The following is a 17605-nucleotide window of genomic DNA, read 5'->3' as shown; positions in this document are numbered from 1 at the left end:
TCTTTTCTCTGTGCTTGAGAACATATATTTAAGGGGTTGGAAGTCCCTTCCCACGCAGAAAACTGCAAGGAAAACTCAACCCTGTCATTTTGTGGTTCAGGTTTGGAGTGAAAAAATGTCACTTCTCCAGTCCAGAACAGAAAACTCCATCCTCCTTATCTTTATTTCCTCCAAACTAACCCTTGGATCATGATGTGTTTACTGAAAGTCATCAGACTATTCCACTCTGTTTAGCAAAGTAATATTACAAGCTAATTATTTTGCTTAACTTGAGAAAGAGATCGGCTAACAATACCTTCCCAGAGTTTTAGATCCCAACTAAGAAATCGGACTTTTTCTTATTTTATTATTCTTTAATGTTTATTCTCAGCTGGAGGATAAAATTTCTCCTGCTCTGTTTGTCACTAAATGCACCATTATTGGCTGACAAGATTACAACAGAAAACGGTTGTCATTGTTTAAAAATTAGCCAACAGAAACAACACTTCTTGACATTAGTTTTCAAAAATGTAACAAAATAGCAGATGATTGGTCCAGACTGCTTGACTGGTAAGTTACTCAGTATTTCCATCAGCTGTGCAGGGTTTTATTAACTTGGTCCACTTTAACGCTTGGGATTAATTAATTTTTTTTGTTTATAAAAGCGTGCTGATCCGAACTAAATGTGCTGCGTTTGCTGCTGTGAACTATCAGGGGCTTTCTCCAGATGTGGGAGTGAGCGTGATTTGTGCACATCTCCAAAAACAGAAAAAAAAAAAAAAGGACGGGTAAAGTTAAGAGTGTCACTACACCGCCTAAAATCATCTGGAAAGACGAGCTATAAAAGAGGTTCTCAGTGTTGTAATCATGTTGTATTGAAACAAACCAGTGATCAGATAATAAAGGGGATTTGGGGGCCTCTGTGAAAACATCTTACCTGCTGCTCTTTGTTGTGCTTTGATATTTTCATGTCTTTAGCATGTTTTCAGTTTGCTTGGTCTCCATGTGTTAGCTTTTGCACTCTAGTTATTGTATTTTTTTAAATCTCCTTTTAGCTTCTTTTTTTATTATACTTCATAGTTATCTCCTTAGCTTTTACAATGTCTATAACATGACAGAAGTGCTGGGAAACTTTGATGATTGGAGCTGTTTTAAGATGGCAGCAGTTCATTTTGGACCTGGCTCTGCTCATAGTGATAAGCCATTATTAGTGCTTATTTGCAAGCTTCCTATGCTTTAAAAAAAAAACTTCTTTTTTTTTATGGAAGTAACTGCATAATGCAAACTGTGTATAGGTTTGTAAAATAGTGTTTGCATGAACTGCTGTGAAATTTTTGAAGGTTCAGTTTGTTTAAAGATGGCAGCAGTCCACTTTGGTCTTAACCGGGCTACAAACTCTGTTCCTCCCAGCTGAGGTTGTTTAAAGAGGTATTTACAACAGGTAAGTTAATGGTTATTAATAACTTCTCCTCAGAACCACACCTCAAAATGGTCAGGATATCCCTTAAGACCTTAAAAAAAACAAGTGTTAACTTTTAAAACAGGGTCCTAATCTGTTTTCTTTAGATAAAAACCTGCACAGATTTCCCCCACGGGATGTTCTGTATGAACAGTTATTCATATTAAATTACTAAACACATTTTCTTCAACAAAACTTCCTAACACACACACTTTCCACACCATTAACTCCTCGCTGGTTCTTGTAAACAGCTTCAGGGAGCAACGCAGACACATAAGTTTTTTCATGTTTTGGATTAACTAGATGACACTGGAACCGACTGCGTGAGGTCGACGTATCTGGCGGCCTTCGGCAGTCAGCAGCAGTTTAACACCGCACCGCTGGGAGAAACCACAAAGCCTTTGAAGATGTTTCCCTCCTGTTAGTGTAACTCAAAGGTCTTGAGACTGGAATGAAAGAAATCCACGCTCGGAAGGTCGCACTAATAACTTTACGATAACCTAACGTTTAGCTAATTTTAACAAAACAGCTGAATATTCCTTCGTCACAACATTTTGATTTGCTTATGTTTGTTACAAGCGTGTGACAGAAGTCTCATAAAGTTTTTAAAACCCCATAAACATCAGACGATCACGAGGAAGGAGATAAGATCAGAGCTAACAAAATTCCTTTATGGGCCCCATGAAATTCAAAGCATCAGTAAACAAGAAGCAGTAGGGCAAATAAGTTCAGTTCCTTTGAGATAACTTTTTAATCAGAAGAGGGAATCATATATATACTGTATAGACTAAAGATTCCTGCAGTCCAAACAGTGCTGTGTGCTTGGCAGTTCAACCAGCAGATTGCAACAGAGCAGCAGCATGACTAACATGCCGAGCAGCCTCGGCTGTGTCTGCTACCCTCCGGTGAACCCGGTAGAACCTGACAGCAACAGAGCACCTGAATCTCTGTGACTTCTTAAAGCAACACAGACTTAACAAAGCCTCCGAGTACAATGGTGAGAAAGAATCTAATGCTGCGCTCACATTCCTCCTCTAAATATGACTGACTGCTGCTTGTGTGCTCGTCCAGCAAAAGAGGGGGGGTGTGGTGCGGCACGGTGCAAAGGCAGGTGGAGGTGAAAATACGCCACATTCCTGTCAGCTGAGTCAGGCCACCTGCTCACATTCCATCGCCGTATTTGGAGGATTACAGTAAACGCTCTGCTTTCCTTTTGACAATGAACTTAAAATCTGATTGTGTGTAACTCTTCGTTCGGTTTCAGTGAAACCGTTCAGAGATGACTACATCCTGCGAGGTGCAATGACTGAGCAGAGGAGGATAACAGCATTACTGCGATGCCAAAGAAGTGAACAATCGGAGTTAGTAAACCATTTTACTGGCACCTGTCAGCCAGCTCACTTACTGGATGCCATGCTGAGATATCATTAAAAAAAAAGTTCTGAATCCGCCCGTCATTTTCTCTTTCCAAGTAAGAACAAGTGCAACATGTCTGATGACAAATGGTTTTACACCCACTCATTCACGCTAGACTTTAGGAATCGCTTAGATTTTTTTTTTCCAAGTTCAGAGGAAAATTCGGTGAAAACCATCAACATTAATAAAGATGGAGGAAGCGTCTCTGCTTCCTTTTGTTGTTCAAAATTGAAGCGTCAATAGAAAATCCCTCCTACACACCCTCCGAACTCACCAATACGCTGTGAGTTTGTCAGTCACGGTGTAATGGGACCCTTGTCTTAAAGCCTCAAATAACTGACTGAAACTAAACGTGTTTTTGAAAATGCACATTTGAACATACATATTTCTGTTAAAATAACCACTTAATTCAAAAATTACCATCGATATGAAGGTTTATGTATCAGCTTTTGCATGAAATGCTGCAAAATTTTTGAGATAGGAGTCATTTTAACCCTCCCGTGGCCTTCAGGGTAAATGAACCTGAAGTTACAAGAGCTTCTCTTCCTCTCTTCAGTTAAGAGGGCTTCAGGAGAGTTAAAAGAGCAGCAATCCACTTTAGCATCAGCATCAGAGTAGCCACGAGCTCGTTGGTCCAGTCAGAAACAAACTATTTCTCCAAGCTGAGGCCGTTCTAAAAGCTATCTGCAACAGGTAATAAATTACTTGTTCGTAACATTTCCACAGCAGCACATACGAAAAGACCTGAACTCTCTCTTAAAATAACAGATTTTAAAGGCTTTACAAGCTCAAATTCCCCACAGCATGGTGAAGTGAACACTGGCAGAGTTATTGCTCTCGACTGATGACTGCCACGTGACTGAAAGACAGGACCTTAGGCATATTAGAGCCACAGTAACATACTAACTAGACAGTATTTCACTGACATTTGTGTGCCAGACTAGGACACAAAAAATACATCTATTTGAGAGTATTTAAATGGCACAAATTATAACAAGTTAAACCACACAGTATCAAACCACAGCAAGTTTTTCTATAAAAAAAAATATACTATTACAAAATTGCTTTTGTACCCTATGTTTTTAGTTGTCTGTCATATTGCCACAGAAAGAAGAGATGCACACAGTTTGAAAACTACTATCAGCAAGTGGGCGTTTGCCAAGATTGCCTGATACACAGTAATCACACAAAGACACAGACACACACACACAAGTCCGTAAAGCAAAAACACACAGGGTTCTCGTCCGACATGTCCTCGACAGACGCTCCAGTTGTTGACAGTGACTCTGTCCCCACGTTGAGCCTGTCAAACGGCAGCAGAAGTGTAAAACTGCAGCTGTACAGTAATTAGCCTCGACCGTTAGCCCACTGCCCCATCCCGCTACACAGGCAAAGGGCCTGCTGAGCAGAGGATTCCCACTCCAGATGGTGGGGCGTCCCTCGTGGACAGCGTGGGCTCGTCTGAGCCACACCCGTCTGTACTTACCAGACAGCTACAGGACAATTAACAAAGGCAGAGCTGGCAGCACATTACTGATGAACACAGAGCCACAGAAACGGGAGCTACGGCCTCTAACCGATAACGCTGTGACAAGAAGATAAGATAAAAAGCCTGGAAGGATCTGTTGAGCACACACTGTTGCTCTAGTGCGTACGTTTGAATAAGAAGTGGAAGTCCGATTAAAGCTGCCATGTTTTGTATGAGTTTGAAGTGCAATGAGCTGTGGATTGAACTCAGCTAATCTGTAGGGGATTATAGAAAAGAGTTTGTCTCGCAGCCAAGCGCAACTATCACCTCTCTACTCATTGTAGCCTTTAATAGCTCACATTCAAGACCAGTTCTTTGAAATCCCTTGCCTCACGATTAGCTTGTTCCCCACTACATTCTCCCTCCCTCCTTCAGTCTTTCAGCGATTCTCGATCGTTTTCTGACGCTTCGACCTTCATTCCAGCTGGCACCACCACTTCAGTTGCCATGGCAATACTGTCTGTGTGCTGACAGAGATAAAGGTCAAGAGAAAAAAGGAGATTTTTTTTTTTTCAAACATTCAAGCTGAGTTTTTGAAATCTAACGTGAACGTCTGCATTTGTGAGATTTAGTGTTTGTAACTTGCTAAGCCACTCCTAAATCACACCCAAAAAACAGGAAAACACGACAGCAGCAGCTGGGAAAAGAGTGACGTTCCACATTAAGGCAACAAAGACAACATCTCACATCTTAACCCCTGTTGATGCACTGAAACAAGCAGCCTTAATGAGTTTCTTGGGTCTAAGGCGTCATGTGGGTTCGTGAGCATGCGAGGGCCGATGCCAAAGACAGAAACATCCCAGGAATGTGGCTCTTCCTGACAGCACCCAGAAACACCTGCTGCTGCCATGTTCATTCAAGGTAACAGCAGTCGGAGCACAGTAGCACACCACTCCCTCCCTTACACACCCAACACTCTCGTCATTAAGCTGCAAAGAAAAACTCATTTGACAAGCCTTTAAAAGCCTTCCTGCCGACCTGTTTTTGTGACATCACTATTTTTATGTCTCCTTTAACACCTAAAGGGATAGTTCAGACCTTCAGGCTCTGTGGGGAGGTTATGAACACTTAATATCTTACCTGTTGCAGATAGCTTTTTGAACGACCTAAGTTTGTAAAAATAGAGTTTAATTCTGAGTGGATTGATGAGCTAACAGCTAGTCTGAACCCAATCAAGACCAAAGTGAACTGCTGCCATCTTAGAACTACTTTAATCTCCAATGTAATAAGGCAGTGTATGTAAATGCTGTTTTATAAACCTTTAGATTGCTGTCAATTAGATGATTATTTACATAAAAATCTATGGCTATTTGCAAGATAGAAGCAGCAGAATCTGGCTTTATAATTTCTGGCAGAAATCTTATAGTATTTTATACGAAATAACAAAGTAATGGCAAACCAGGAGTGATGTAGAAGTTTAACCAACAAAGTTTGCATGAACAGCTATCAGTTTTAGAGACTGGTGTTGAATTAAAACAGCAGAAATCAGCTCTGAAGCTAGCTTTGCTTGGACTAGCCAATATTAGCTTCTCTAGTCTAAGTGCAACCAGTTACAATAGGTGAGTTTCTGCCATCTTAGAAGAACTTCAGCCTCAAAAACTCATATAGGTTTGTGCAAACACAATTTTAGAAACCTTCACCATGCTGTTAATTTTTACATTAAAAAATAACTTCAAAATGGAGCGGGAGATTGATAGGCGGATTGGTCTGTCGTGGTGAAGAGAGAGCTGAGTCAAAAAGCGAAGCTCTCGATTTACCAGTCGATCTACGTTCCTACCCTCATCTATGGTCACGAGCTTTGGGTAGTGACCGAAAGAACGAGATCGCGAATACAAGCGGCTGAAATGAGTTTCCTCCGCAGGGTGTCTGGGCTCTCCCTTAGAGATAGGGTGAGAAGCTCGGTCATCCGGGAGGGACTCAGAGTAGAGCCGCTGCTCCTCCACGTCGAGAGGAGCCAGTTGAGGTGGCTCAGGCATCTGGTGAGGATGCCTCCTGGACGCCTCCCTGGTGAGGTGTTCCGGGCACGTCCCACCAGGAGGAGGCCCAGAGGAAGACCCAGGACACGCTGGAGGGACTATGTTTCTCGGCTGGCCTGGGAACCCCTTGGGATTCCCCCGGAGAAGCTGGCCCAAGTGGCTGGGGAGAGGGAAGTCTGGGTCTCCCTGCTTAGGCTGCTACCCCCGCGACCTGACCCCGGATAAACGGAAGAAGATGGATGGATGAAATCATTCCTATTCCTGCTGGAAGTGCCTAGGGCTGCACAACAAATGCTAAAGCTTCTTTGGACTTGCAAATAACCACAGAGTTTAATGTAAATAAATGTGTAATGAAAAACTGGCGGCAATTTTAATGATTACAAAATAACGTTTGAATGAAGTGATTTGAAATTTTAGAGACTGTTGTTTGTTTTGCTCAGGTTAGCTCATCAATCCAATCAGAATTAAACTCTATTTTTGCAAAGTGAGGCGGTTCAAAGCACTGCAACAGGCAAGATATGAATTGTTCATACCCATCACACAGAGCACCACTTTAAAGGATCTGAACTGTCCTTTTAAAGACTTTTTTCATGAAATGACAGTGACGGCGAGCCGATACACTCCTGTGTTTTAGTTGTAGTTGGAGCGTGCGGTTAAAATCTCAGAGCTGACACGGTGCTGGGTGCAGAGCTCACACTTCTTCCACTCGCTCATAAAGTCTGCCTTTATGACCAACAGCGCTCAAGGAGAAGTGACTCAAATTGGTGAGCGCTACCACGCCACAAACAGCACATTCAGAGCCATGAATGGTGAATGATCATTCTCAGATATGAATAGTACTTTTCTTGTAGGCTGCTACTGGATTGTTGACTTACTACTTACTGTAGGAACTAAATAAATCTGAATCCAGGCAGCAGCAGGATCATGAGACAAACACACCCAATAACAGCCAGGCATGAGCGTGCAGAGGGCAGATTTCATATCGAATCCCAACAGAGACTGGTAGATATGCAGCCCTCCTGCTTCTATTTCTGTTCAGAGAAACTAGGCTAGGAGGAAGAGGAGAATCCAGTTTAATGGTGACGAGTGATGGTGAGACAGAAAAACAGGATTTAGGTGGTGGCTACATGAGGGCTGGGTTTGTGTTGTGTGTGTGTTTTTTTTTAGAACATATGTTTCCATTGTTTGTTATATATGTGTGTTTGTTCCCCTTTCTCCTGTGGTTTTACCAGCCAAGAGGTGGAAGTCATTCATTCTGGCTTGAGTGAGTGGGGCAGCAGTGAACCGCTTTGCTGATGTGGGCCAGATCTTTGCCCTTCTATTCCTACAAAAGGGGGTGCTCTCTTTACATGTGCATAAATAGTCAGCATAAATAGTCTGGGAGGAAAGCCGGCAAGGGAGCATAATGAGTGAGGAGAAAGTGATTGTAGTTTGAATTTGAGTGTGTGAGACGTAGCGAGCGGCTGAGTTTAGAGGCTGAGAGGCTCAGACTGCAGCCGAGGAGAAAGCCGACCACAAATATGCCTGACTGTGGCCGACGGGCTCCTGACCGACTGCTCTCCTCCCTTGCCATGTGGCCACGGTGGGTGGAGGAGCAGTTTTTCCATTCGACTTCCTTTGCCTGCCACAGAGAAAGGAAACGTGCTGCAGATGTCTGGGAAACGGAGCAGGGAACCACCCGAATGGGAGGGCTTCAGAGTGCGTACAAGAGGTGGATACCCCGACTGCAGCATCAAGACCTGTGTGAGGGCATGATGAAGAGATAATGTGGGGAACAGAAAACTAATGGTGCTTGGATTTTAGTGGGATCAGTTGATCACAAGTCAAACGTGGATCCTTTTTGATTTTTTGCACTGGGCACATGATATGACACAAGTTCTGTAAACAAATATGTTGTTCGCTTGAAAAGTAATATTCTCTTCTTCTTTTGTGCATTCTTCTTAGACCTACAAGATTCACACAGAAACCCATTTCTTTCTCTTTTGTTTGATTGAAGACATTTTGGTAAAATATTTACATGTAAGTGTCTAGGTGGGCACTGACTAAAGACATCTGATTAAGACGCCCCAAAGCGATCATTCAGATCTTTGGAATTGGGGTTCAAAGGTTATGAGCAATTATAATCTTACCTGTCATAGATAGCTTTTTAAGTTTGGACAAATAGAGTTAAATTCTGAATGGACTGATGAGCTAACGGCTAGTCAGAATGCAGCTAAAACCAAAGTGAATCGCTGATGTCTTCAATCAACTCCAATCTCCACAAACTCTTAGCAGTTCACTTAAACAGTTTTACAAATCTTGATAGACCTTGCATTACATGATTATCTGCCTCAGATTCCATGGTTGTTTGCAAGAATCAATGGCAGCAGCATCTAGCTGTAGCAGGTCTGGAAGCCTGGGGGACTTTCAGCAGCAATATCATACAATTTCTGCTGGAATAACCACGAACTGTGAGAATTATTAGGTGACCCGCTCAGACTAGCTGTTAGCTCGTAGCTTGTTTATTCCAAACTGCCGTCATCCAAAGAGCTATCTGCAACAGGTAAGATATTAATTGTTCATAACCTTTTCACAGAACGCCACTTCAAAAGATCTTAATCATCACTTTGAGCAGAATCAAATTTTTTGTTATGTAAAACGTGGACTAATCACTGGAATCCAGGAAAGAAGAAAGCTATTTGTTTTCTTAGCTGTTGACCAAAATTTGTTTTTTTGGTAAATGATGAGCATATTGTACAGTAGATATATTACAGCATGCAAATGTCACAATTATCAAGAACAGCATAAACTGAAATATAATATATATATATATGTTTGTGTTTTTTATGTAAACCTTAATTCTACCAACTTCTCAAACAAAACAGTTTTGTCCATCGTACAGCAGGCTCTCTACATGTTCTAACCAGAGAGAAACTTAAATCAGATGAGACACTGCCACATTTTCATATTATCAAAAGGTTTACTACACTTGCCTGAATCTGAAAAATAAGTAACTATAAATCTGAATGAAGCAAACTGGATCAGTGACTGACACCATCTTTGGAGAACAGAAAACTGGGATCTGACAAACAGTGAATTGAAAAAATATGATTACTACTTGTATCAGCCACAAAAAAAAAAAAAAAATTTTACTTTTTAAAGTTTTGTTTAGTAGAGTTCAGATAATAATTGAAAGGAGTGAGAACATTTTTACTTACCAGATGTATCATATTAAAATGACTGGACAGGTTTTTTTCCGAAAGTCTCCAATGGCTGAATGCGTTATTGAAACTGCACTTATTGGGTCATTTTTCATCTTTTTTTTTTCACTCATTTATATCCTGCCCTTACAGGCACAATAAAGAGCAAACCTATACAAAAATATTATTACAACCTTAAAAACAGCAGTAGAGACAAAATGAATACTTTCAAATCAGAAAATACGAGCAGTTAAAGGAGGGATAATTATTTCAGAAAAACTAGACATTTGTAATGCGTTGATTCTAATCCTTTAAATATATGACAGCCCATCCAGTGCACAACTGAGTTAGAAGCTTGCAGAATTGCCAGCTTTACCACTTTGATTAATAGCTCCTTTCTGTTTCTTTTCATTTTCCATCACTAATCAAAAGCCTGAATTCAGCTCGGGAGCTTTATTGCATTAGTACCAGCCACTACGTGCTAAATATTTGATAGCAGCATCAAAGATGCGTGGTGAAGCAACAAGGGAGCCGACTAAACCTATAGCTCATCAATAATACAGCCACGGGCCGGCCCACTTGTTCCTATGAGATGATGCATGAGATGTTTTGGAAAGAGATGCAGTGAAGCGGGGCAAATGTATTTGAGATGTGATGAGACTGTGTGATTGCTGCGAGATATCCATGAGCTGCACTCATTCACAGCAGCGTCTCTCAGGAATACTGAACAGCAGCTGACCTTAACCTGGAGAAATGTTACTGAGGTGGGGTTTTCAGAGTTGGACACATTAACGGGAGATCATCGCTGAGAAAACCTCTTATGATGTGCAGTTAGACATGACAAAGAAGGGGCACGGAGGCTGTCCTCTTTATCAGCTCACAGAGAAAATAACTTCAACCCTAAACCTCAACAATGTATTATTACAAGCTTTGCGGAAAAAAACACCTGCTTAATAGCAGGTAGCGTAAACTAGCAAACTAGCATTAGCTTGTTAGCAATGTTTTAGGCCTTTTGGAGTGGTGTTCTGTTGTACAATATGTTTCTTACCTGTTGTAAATAGTTTTTTGAGCAACATCAGTTTAGAGAACTGGAGTTAAAAGCCAGTATCTCAGTGGGCCGTGACTGTTGGAGACTCAAAATTGTGAGATAATAGGCACATTTTCAGTTGCAGTCTCACTGAAGTCTGAGTGTTTTTACGTAGCCACTTTTTGAAAATCACAACCTGTTTTCGTGTTCACAGCTTGCACCATTGTATTGTAGGCCATGCCTACATCAGCGGTGCCCAATACTGGTCCTCAAGGGCAACATCCTGCATGTTTTAGTTGTTTCTCTGCTTTGACACATCTGATTTAAATGAATGAGTGATTAACAGGCTTGTGCAGAACATGAAGACTTGCTAAAGAGCAGGTAAACCGCTAAAACATGCAGGATAGTAGCCCTCCAGGACCAGGATTGGACACCACTGGCCTACATCACACACGCCTCAGCAGCCGCTCCAGTGTTTATGATTTAATCTTTTAGAGCACAGTTAAGACATTGAGATGGACAAATTTGAGCTAATTTTTTTAAATAAATATTGTTTGTCATCGATGTGATCTTAGACCTGGACATTCAGGGCTGTAGCCTCAGAGGCTTTCTGTCATAAGGAGAGCTCTTGTAAATGTGTCAAAAAAAAAAAAAACAGCTCTAGCACTTCAGAATTACAGAAAATAAATTGGGAAGGGTTCGAGACGGGTTCGAGACAGGTTTGGGATGCCCAAAATGGCATTGCAGCAAATGTGAGAGAAAACTTGTCACACAAATATGTTCAAAATTCAAGTGACACAACTGTGAGCCTCTGTGACTCCCACAAACATTTCAAAACATTTTGGAGACTCTTTTGCTGACTAGTTGCCAACAATGGCAATCAATGAGATTCTGGCTTTAGTCTGCTTTAGGGGGTGACAAACTAATGGCTAGTCTGAATATAGCTAAAACCAAAGTGGGGTGCTGCCATCTTAAAATAGTTCCAATATCCAAAATTTCACTTTTAATAAACCCTTTCTAATCTATTTGGACAGGCAATTATAAACCTGTCGATACAAACCAGCTTCTGAAGTGGACTTTGACATCCTAAAACTCCAGGTTTTCATTGTAATTTGTGTAAAAACGCTGTTATTTCAACCTTTCCATCACCATCTATTTCACATTACTTTGTCATTCTAGCAGAAAGATTATGAACTCCCTGCTGGAATTGACCCCAGGTTGTACAAGAAGTGCTACTGCCAGCTGTTGCTGCTATTTTGTGCTTGTAAATAACCACCGAATTCTCTGTAAATAACTGTGTAATGTGAAAGTGACAGCAGTGTAAAAGTTTATAGAATAACATTTGCATGAAACCTTTGGGTAAAAATGTGAAATTTTGAGTTATTTTGAGTCGGCAGAAATCCACTTTGGTCTTTGGAGAACTCAGACTACCTGTTAGCTCAATACTCCTCAACTCTGTTTTTCCAGGCTAAGCTTGTAAAAAAAGTTATCTACAAATTGTAAGAAGTTATTGTTCATAATTTAACACAAAACACAACTTCGAATTGGCCAAAATGTCCTTTTGAATGCCTAAATAGTTAAATAATTGAACTATGCACAATATATCTATTGCTAATGAACGAAAATGCTGTGAATGATGAAAAACATGAACATCTGCATGAAACGTCATGATCCATCCTGCAGCTGTTTCTGTCTTGCAGTGAGGACAAACCCGATGGAGCCGCTGAAAACCAAACTGATTAGAGCCTGCAGACAGCTATGTCTTCAACCTGCCTCATGGCAAAAGACACGAGGCAGTTAGCTCATGTATGACCCTGAGTGCACACACGCTAACAGCAAGCACCAAGAAACAGCACATGCGTATCTGTCTGTAATCCTGCTGCTTTTTACATAACAGCGACGAGGATTAAAGTCATTATGTAGAGTTTTTAATGAGATTTTCTGTCTCTTCTGTTGCTTTCTCCTCTGGTTTCGCTGTGGTTTTATTGAGCTCGCTGAAACCTCCTGCTTCATCAATTGTATGAATGGCACAGAGGCAGCTTTTGTTAAAGGAACTTATTTAATAACACCCATTCATATGATGGTTATTGAACGATAACACTACTTTCCCTGCAATATGGTAGATATGCTCGTTCATTTGCACAATTCTTCACTAATTTAAAATTTGTTCAGGGCTGTTCATATACTGTATTAATAAAAAAATAATCTAAACTTAGTTTTTCAGAACCGCTTTAGGAATGTGATAAATGCTGCGTGTTGTGTTTTATTATATTGGTTTCTGCACTCTTTGTTGACTCATCTGTTTCATTTGACTTCCCCATTGATTCAACCACAATATGAGCTGTAATGTATTATAATAATAATAATAATAAGGCGCATGTAGCCTGTTACACTGTCTGTATATATAAGTGCTTCTTTTTTGCAGGTCTAATGTTTAAAAAAAAACTCCTTTAAGAAATTAAATGTATATTTAGCTCAGTTAAGCTTCAAACAAGGATGGTGTGGGGTACTTCTTCTCAGAATAATGAGCCTGCTTAAAGGCCTAGCATTCCTTGAAGAAATACATGTTGCCCTCCACCACACATGTTAGTCTATGTTTGAATTCAAAACATGTTTGTAGTCGTTTTTGTCAAACTTTAGAACGTCAGGCACGACTTTGTGCAATATCACAGAAACCTGTGCAATCTCTTGGAGCTTAGAGTATATGTTGGAAAAGGCTCTCAGCTACTACCACATCAAACTTCAGCTCAATATCTGTAAATATGACTTATCTATGGCCATTTCTGTGTTGGCTAATGTCGATTAGCTGTGGTGGTCATCTTGAACTGGACTGACGTCAAAAGTTAATCAGTTGTAGCTGTTCAGCCAGTGATTATTTTTTGAAAGTCTGACATTAAAATCCATCTGTAATCATCATGTAAATGGGGATTATTAAATAGGTTTGTATTTTTGCTAGCAGACAGTCAAACGAACATATACACAAATATGGTCAAAAATGAAGACTAACCAAAATAATAATAAAGAGACACCTTATTTGGTGTAGAGTAATAGGTGCCTGCATGCAGTGCATAGAGAGCAGTACAATGCCTTGCGCAAGGCATTGTACTGCTCTCTATGCACTGCTGGCAGGCCCCAATAATTAAGAACCAGTAGGGGCCTAGCTGGTTCCAAATGGTCTAGATTCATGACACTTATTTTAGTGTCCTGTATTAAAGAGTGAAAATAAACAGATTTTATATCAATTAAGAGATATTATTGAGTGAAAATTGATAATGTTAGATTTCTGTTCTAACTGGCTTGGATCAATAGCTTTTGGCTCCATTCAAAACTAAACACAAGGAGCTGCAGTCTAACATGTACTTAAACCTGTTTCACTAATAAAACGTTCATCAATGCATTTTTTACCTGTTTAAACATGTTCAGGGTTGTGTGGAGCTGGTGCCTATCTCCAGAGGTCAGCTGATAGTAGGTGGACAGGGGAGTGTGTTGTGTTGTTCATCACAGGGTCACACGAGACAAAAAAAACATGCACACAAAAGCACACACACTCTATCCTAGGGCAAATTTAGAATCACCAATTAACCAAACGTGCATCTTTTTGGACTGTGGGAGAAAACCTCGGTTCTCAGGGGGGAAAAAAAGTTACATCCATCTGATGCCGTTTTTGTCATCTCTAGTGGAAACAGTAATGGTTTTCAAGTGGACTTCTTTTTCTGTTTCAATGAGAAGGCGACAGGTCTTTCTCAAAACTGACATTTCTGTCTAATTTCTCAAACACAGGGTGTGAGAATGGGGTGAGCTGTCATTGTTTCTGGTGTGGGAATACACCCCAAGGTAAATTTTTGGTTTTGTTTGGTTTCTTTTAAAAGCTTCCTTCACATACCAGGGCAGCTTCACTAAAGAATAGCACACATACCTTCAGCAGGGTCTCCTCGGGTAATACGCAGTAATCTGTCAGGTTTTCAGCTAAGAACTATGAATTTTTGCAGAGCAGATGCATCCATATGCAGCTTGAACATCCGTCCAGCTGATTTAACTAAATCATTATCAATGAAAGACCTAATATTCCTTGGTGGAATGCATATCGCCCGCTACCTTTCACCTGAGTTTTGAACTGAGATCATCTTATGATGAGAAGGGATGAAGTTAAAGCTGTTTCAGTCAAACCTTAGGCATAATATTATAGAATATTGCAAAATTTAGTGCTTTGAGTATAAGTTGGGGATGACTATCAGCTACTATCATATTAAATTTTAGCTCAGTATCAGTAAATTTGGCTGAATTTTAGCAATTTTTGTGTTCTCTAAGGTCAGTTGGCTGTAACGGCCATTGTGAATTGGGTTGACTTTGTGATGAAAATCTAAAACAAACGTTGACGTGTCAAATGTGGTGCAGATTATGAAATACCTATCAAAATCAAATGCGTTGTTCCCACACAAAAATCTGGAAAATTTAAAAACCGTAGTTAAGATTTTTAACAGAATTTACTTTAAAGACCACTCAGTACGGTTAGGGCATCAGCGTGTGTGTGTGTGTGTGGGTGGGTGTGTGGGGAGGTGTGTGTGTGTATGTGTGTGTGTGTGTGAGACGGGCGGGGGGGGTGAGCCCATCTCTGATCCGGATCATTAATAGAACGGTCTTGGACTTTGACAAAGGTCAGTGCCCTCATTTAACTCCGCTTTTTCCAACCAACACAGTTACTTACACACACAAACACACTCACACACACACACACCAAACACAATAATGAAATTCCTCCTGTAATCTCCTCTGACACTGACAACATGACAGGTCCCCACACATCAAGTCAAACTAAGAGCCGCTGATGAAATATGTGCGAAGAGACACAAACAAACACGGACTGACTGACAGAGACGTCGGTGGACCCGTTAAGCTCCGGCATTAACTCTAATTGAGGAGAAGATTAAATTTTGCCTCAAGACGGAAGGCTCTTCAAATATAGGAGCTGCTGTAAATACACACTTAAAAATATTATTCTGGCAGCTGTGGGAGCCTCCAAGAGCTGAGAGCTAATATTACTACAGGTCTGCCTTCACAGCCTCTGGGTGCAGAAACCACAGCAGAACTTTTCAGTTTCACCCTGAAAACTTTATACTGTATTACCCATAAAGATTATTTAAGTTTAAAAAATAATTTACATTAATGGTCCCATTTGAACTGCATTAGTTTTCAAAAAGAAATGCAAAACTTAAAATTTTTATTAAAAGATATTGACTCTCCACTACAACACCAACGTTATTGTCCGCACTTCCTTGGGTCAGCGGTTCATTTGTCGTCTGTGGCGTCCAACACAGAACAATAAGTCTCCATTTTTATGGGTTAAACATACAGATAAAAGTTAAGTTTTGGAGCTATCATAAAACATGTAGTTGTGAAGGGTCTGTTTGGGCAAGAAGCTTTTTACAATTTTTCTTTTTATTTGTTAATGAGCTGTTCAACGCATAAATGCTATTTTGATATAATCCGAATTTTAACGTATTTTGTACCCTGATTTGACTAAACAAATATCAATTAGCATAACTTCTCTCTCTTAAGATTACCATTTTATTAGATGTTTAAGCAAACAAAATATATTAATGTCACTTTTTCTGTTGGTTTGAATTTAACTAACACAGCTGAGTGATACCATGGATAAACAAGTTAAAATTGATGTTTTATTTTAACTAAAATGATGCTTAGTATTTTAGAAGTTAGGAGTATAAGTGACTAGTAAGGATGTATCCGATTTCACTGAGAAAATAAAATTAAAAGTTTAATTAGAATTCAACTACTTGTTAGAAAAGTGTAGAACTTGGAAGAAATGTTGTGAATTTATTTAAGTGGGATTTAGTTATTACATTTAGGTTATTTTAACTCAAAGATATTGGTTGTATCTCCCTTAACAGAACCTTTTAATGAACTTGTTCCACCATTTCATCAACTATTTGTTTTTACAGTGCAGTTTTATTAGTTCCAGCTGATTCTCGGCACAAGTTCTGTTGATCAATATTCTGCGCGTTTCCATGGAAACCAAACGCTTTGCATCATTTTTTTTTTGTTTGTTTCTTTAATTTCCCCTCCTTTATCATGTGTATCAGCAGTCTGAGTCGAAGCCCCAGGCTCAGGGGAATACCCATATCTGACTTTTCACAACCCGAAAACTTCATCTGGTGTGTTGAAATGGATGTGAATGTCAGAGTCTTTGGGTTGGCCGCGGGGGGAAAGAAAAACAGTCGGAGGAATGATAAATATAAAAAATGATTTTGACATTTCAACACCCACATCCAAGAAAAAAAAAAAAAAAACATTTTCCTTTACCGGCCTGCAACTTTTCACCGTTAAAATTTACAACGCTGATCCAAAAAGATGGAATGCAGGGAGTGAAAACTCATCTCCATTTTTTTTTTTATCTCCTATCACATTTTTCACGTAGGGATGAGCTGTTATTTGAGGACACGTCAAATTAAACAAACAGCTTGGTACATCTTGGTAGATCTCCCCGGCTTCCTTCCTGCGATCTTTCCGTCTGCACGAAGAGACCCATTTCAACATTTCTCCAGGTAAACACTCTAATCTTTTTAAGATAACGATGCAGGAAGGGAGGAGCAGAATGTAAACTTGGGCTGGATGGAGGCTGCGAGACCCCCCACCCCTCTGCCTTGGCTCTTCTCGTTTTCCTGTCACTTCAACATGTCTCCAAAAAAAAATAAACCACCCTTGAATGTGACGTTAGCAGAGAGTGTGTTTATCTGGAGTGCTGTAATCCTAAAGCAAACTCTTTAAACTTAAAGAAAACACCTCCTGCCTCTCTTTATGTTCACACGCTGCTGTGATGACAAAGGGGAGGTCAGCCATTATCAGCCTACCACTTAGCTTACAAGTCAAAGATCAATGGGAGACATGAGGGAGCACTGTTGGTTTTTACAAGTTCACTCGTCAAACCAAAAAAAAAAAAAAAATCCACAACTAGATGTATTTAAACACGTAAAGGGAAAAAATATGAACAGTTAGTTTGACGGTGATGGGGGGGGGGGGGGGGGG

The 17605-nt window shown here is 40.2% G+C and overlaps 1 protein-coding gene across 4 annotated transcripts in view; it reads right to left on the bottom strand.

Moving 5' to 3' along the window:
- Positions 1–17605, bottom strand: part of spns2 (spinster homolog 2 (Drosophila)) — an 81816-nt gene that overhangs the window by 55580 nt on the left and 8631 nt on the right. The gene's annotated exons all lie outside the window — the stretch shown is intronic.

Source organism: Kryptolebias marmoratus, linkage group LG13 (assembly GCF_001649575.2).
Source record: "Kryptolebias marmoratus isolate JLee-2015 linkage group LG13, ASM164957v2, whole genome shotgun sequence".
In the NCBI taxonomy this organism is placed as follows: domain Eukaryota; kingdom Metazoa; phylum Chordata; class Actinopteri; order Cyprinodontiformes; family Rivulidae; genus Kryptolebias; species Kryptolebias marmoratus.
Note: the sequence above shows the minus strand (reverse complement) of the source record. Positions and strands in the feature narration are given on the sequence as shown.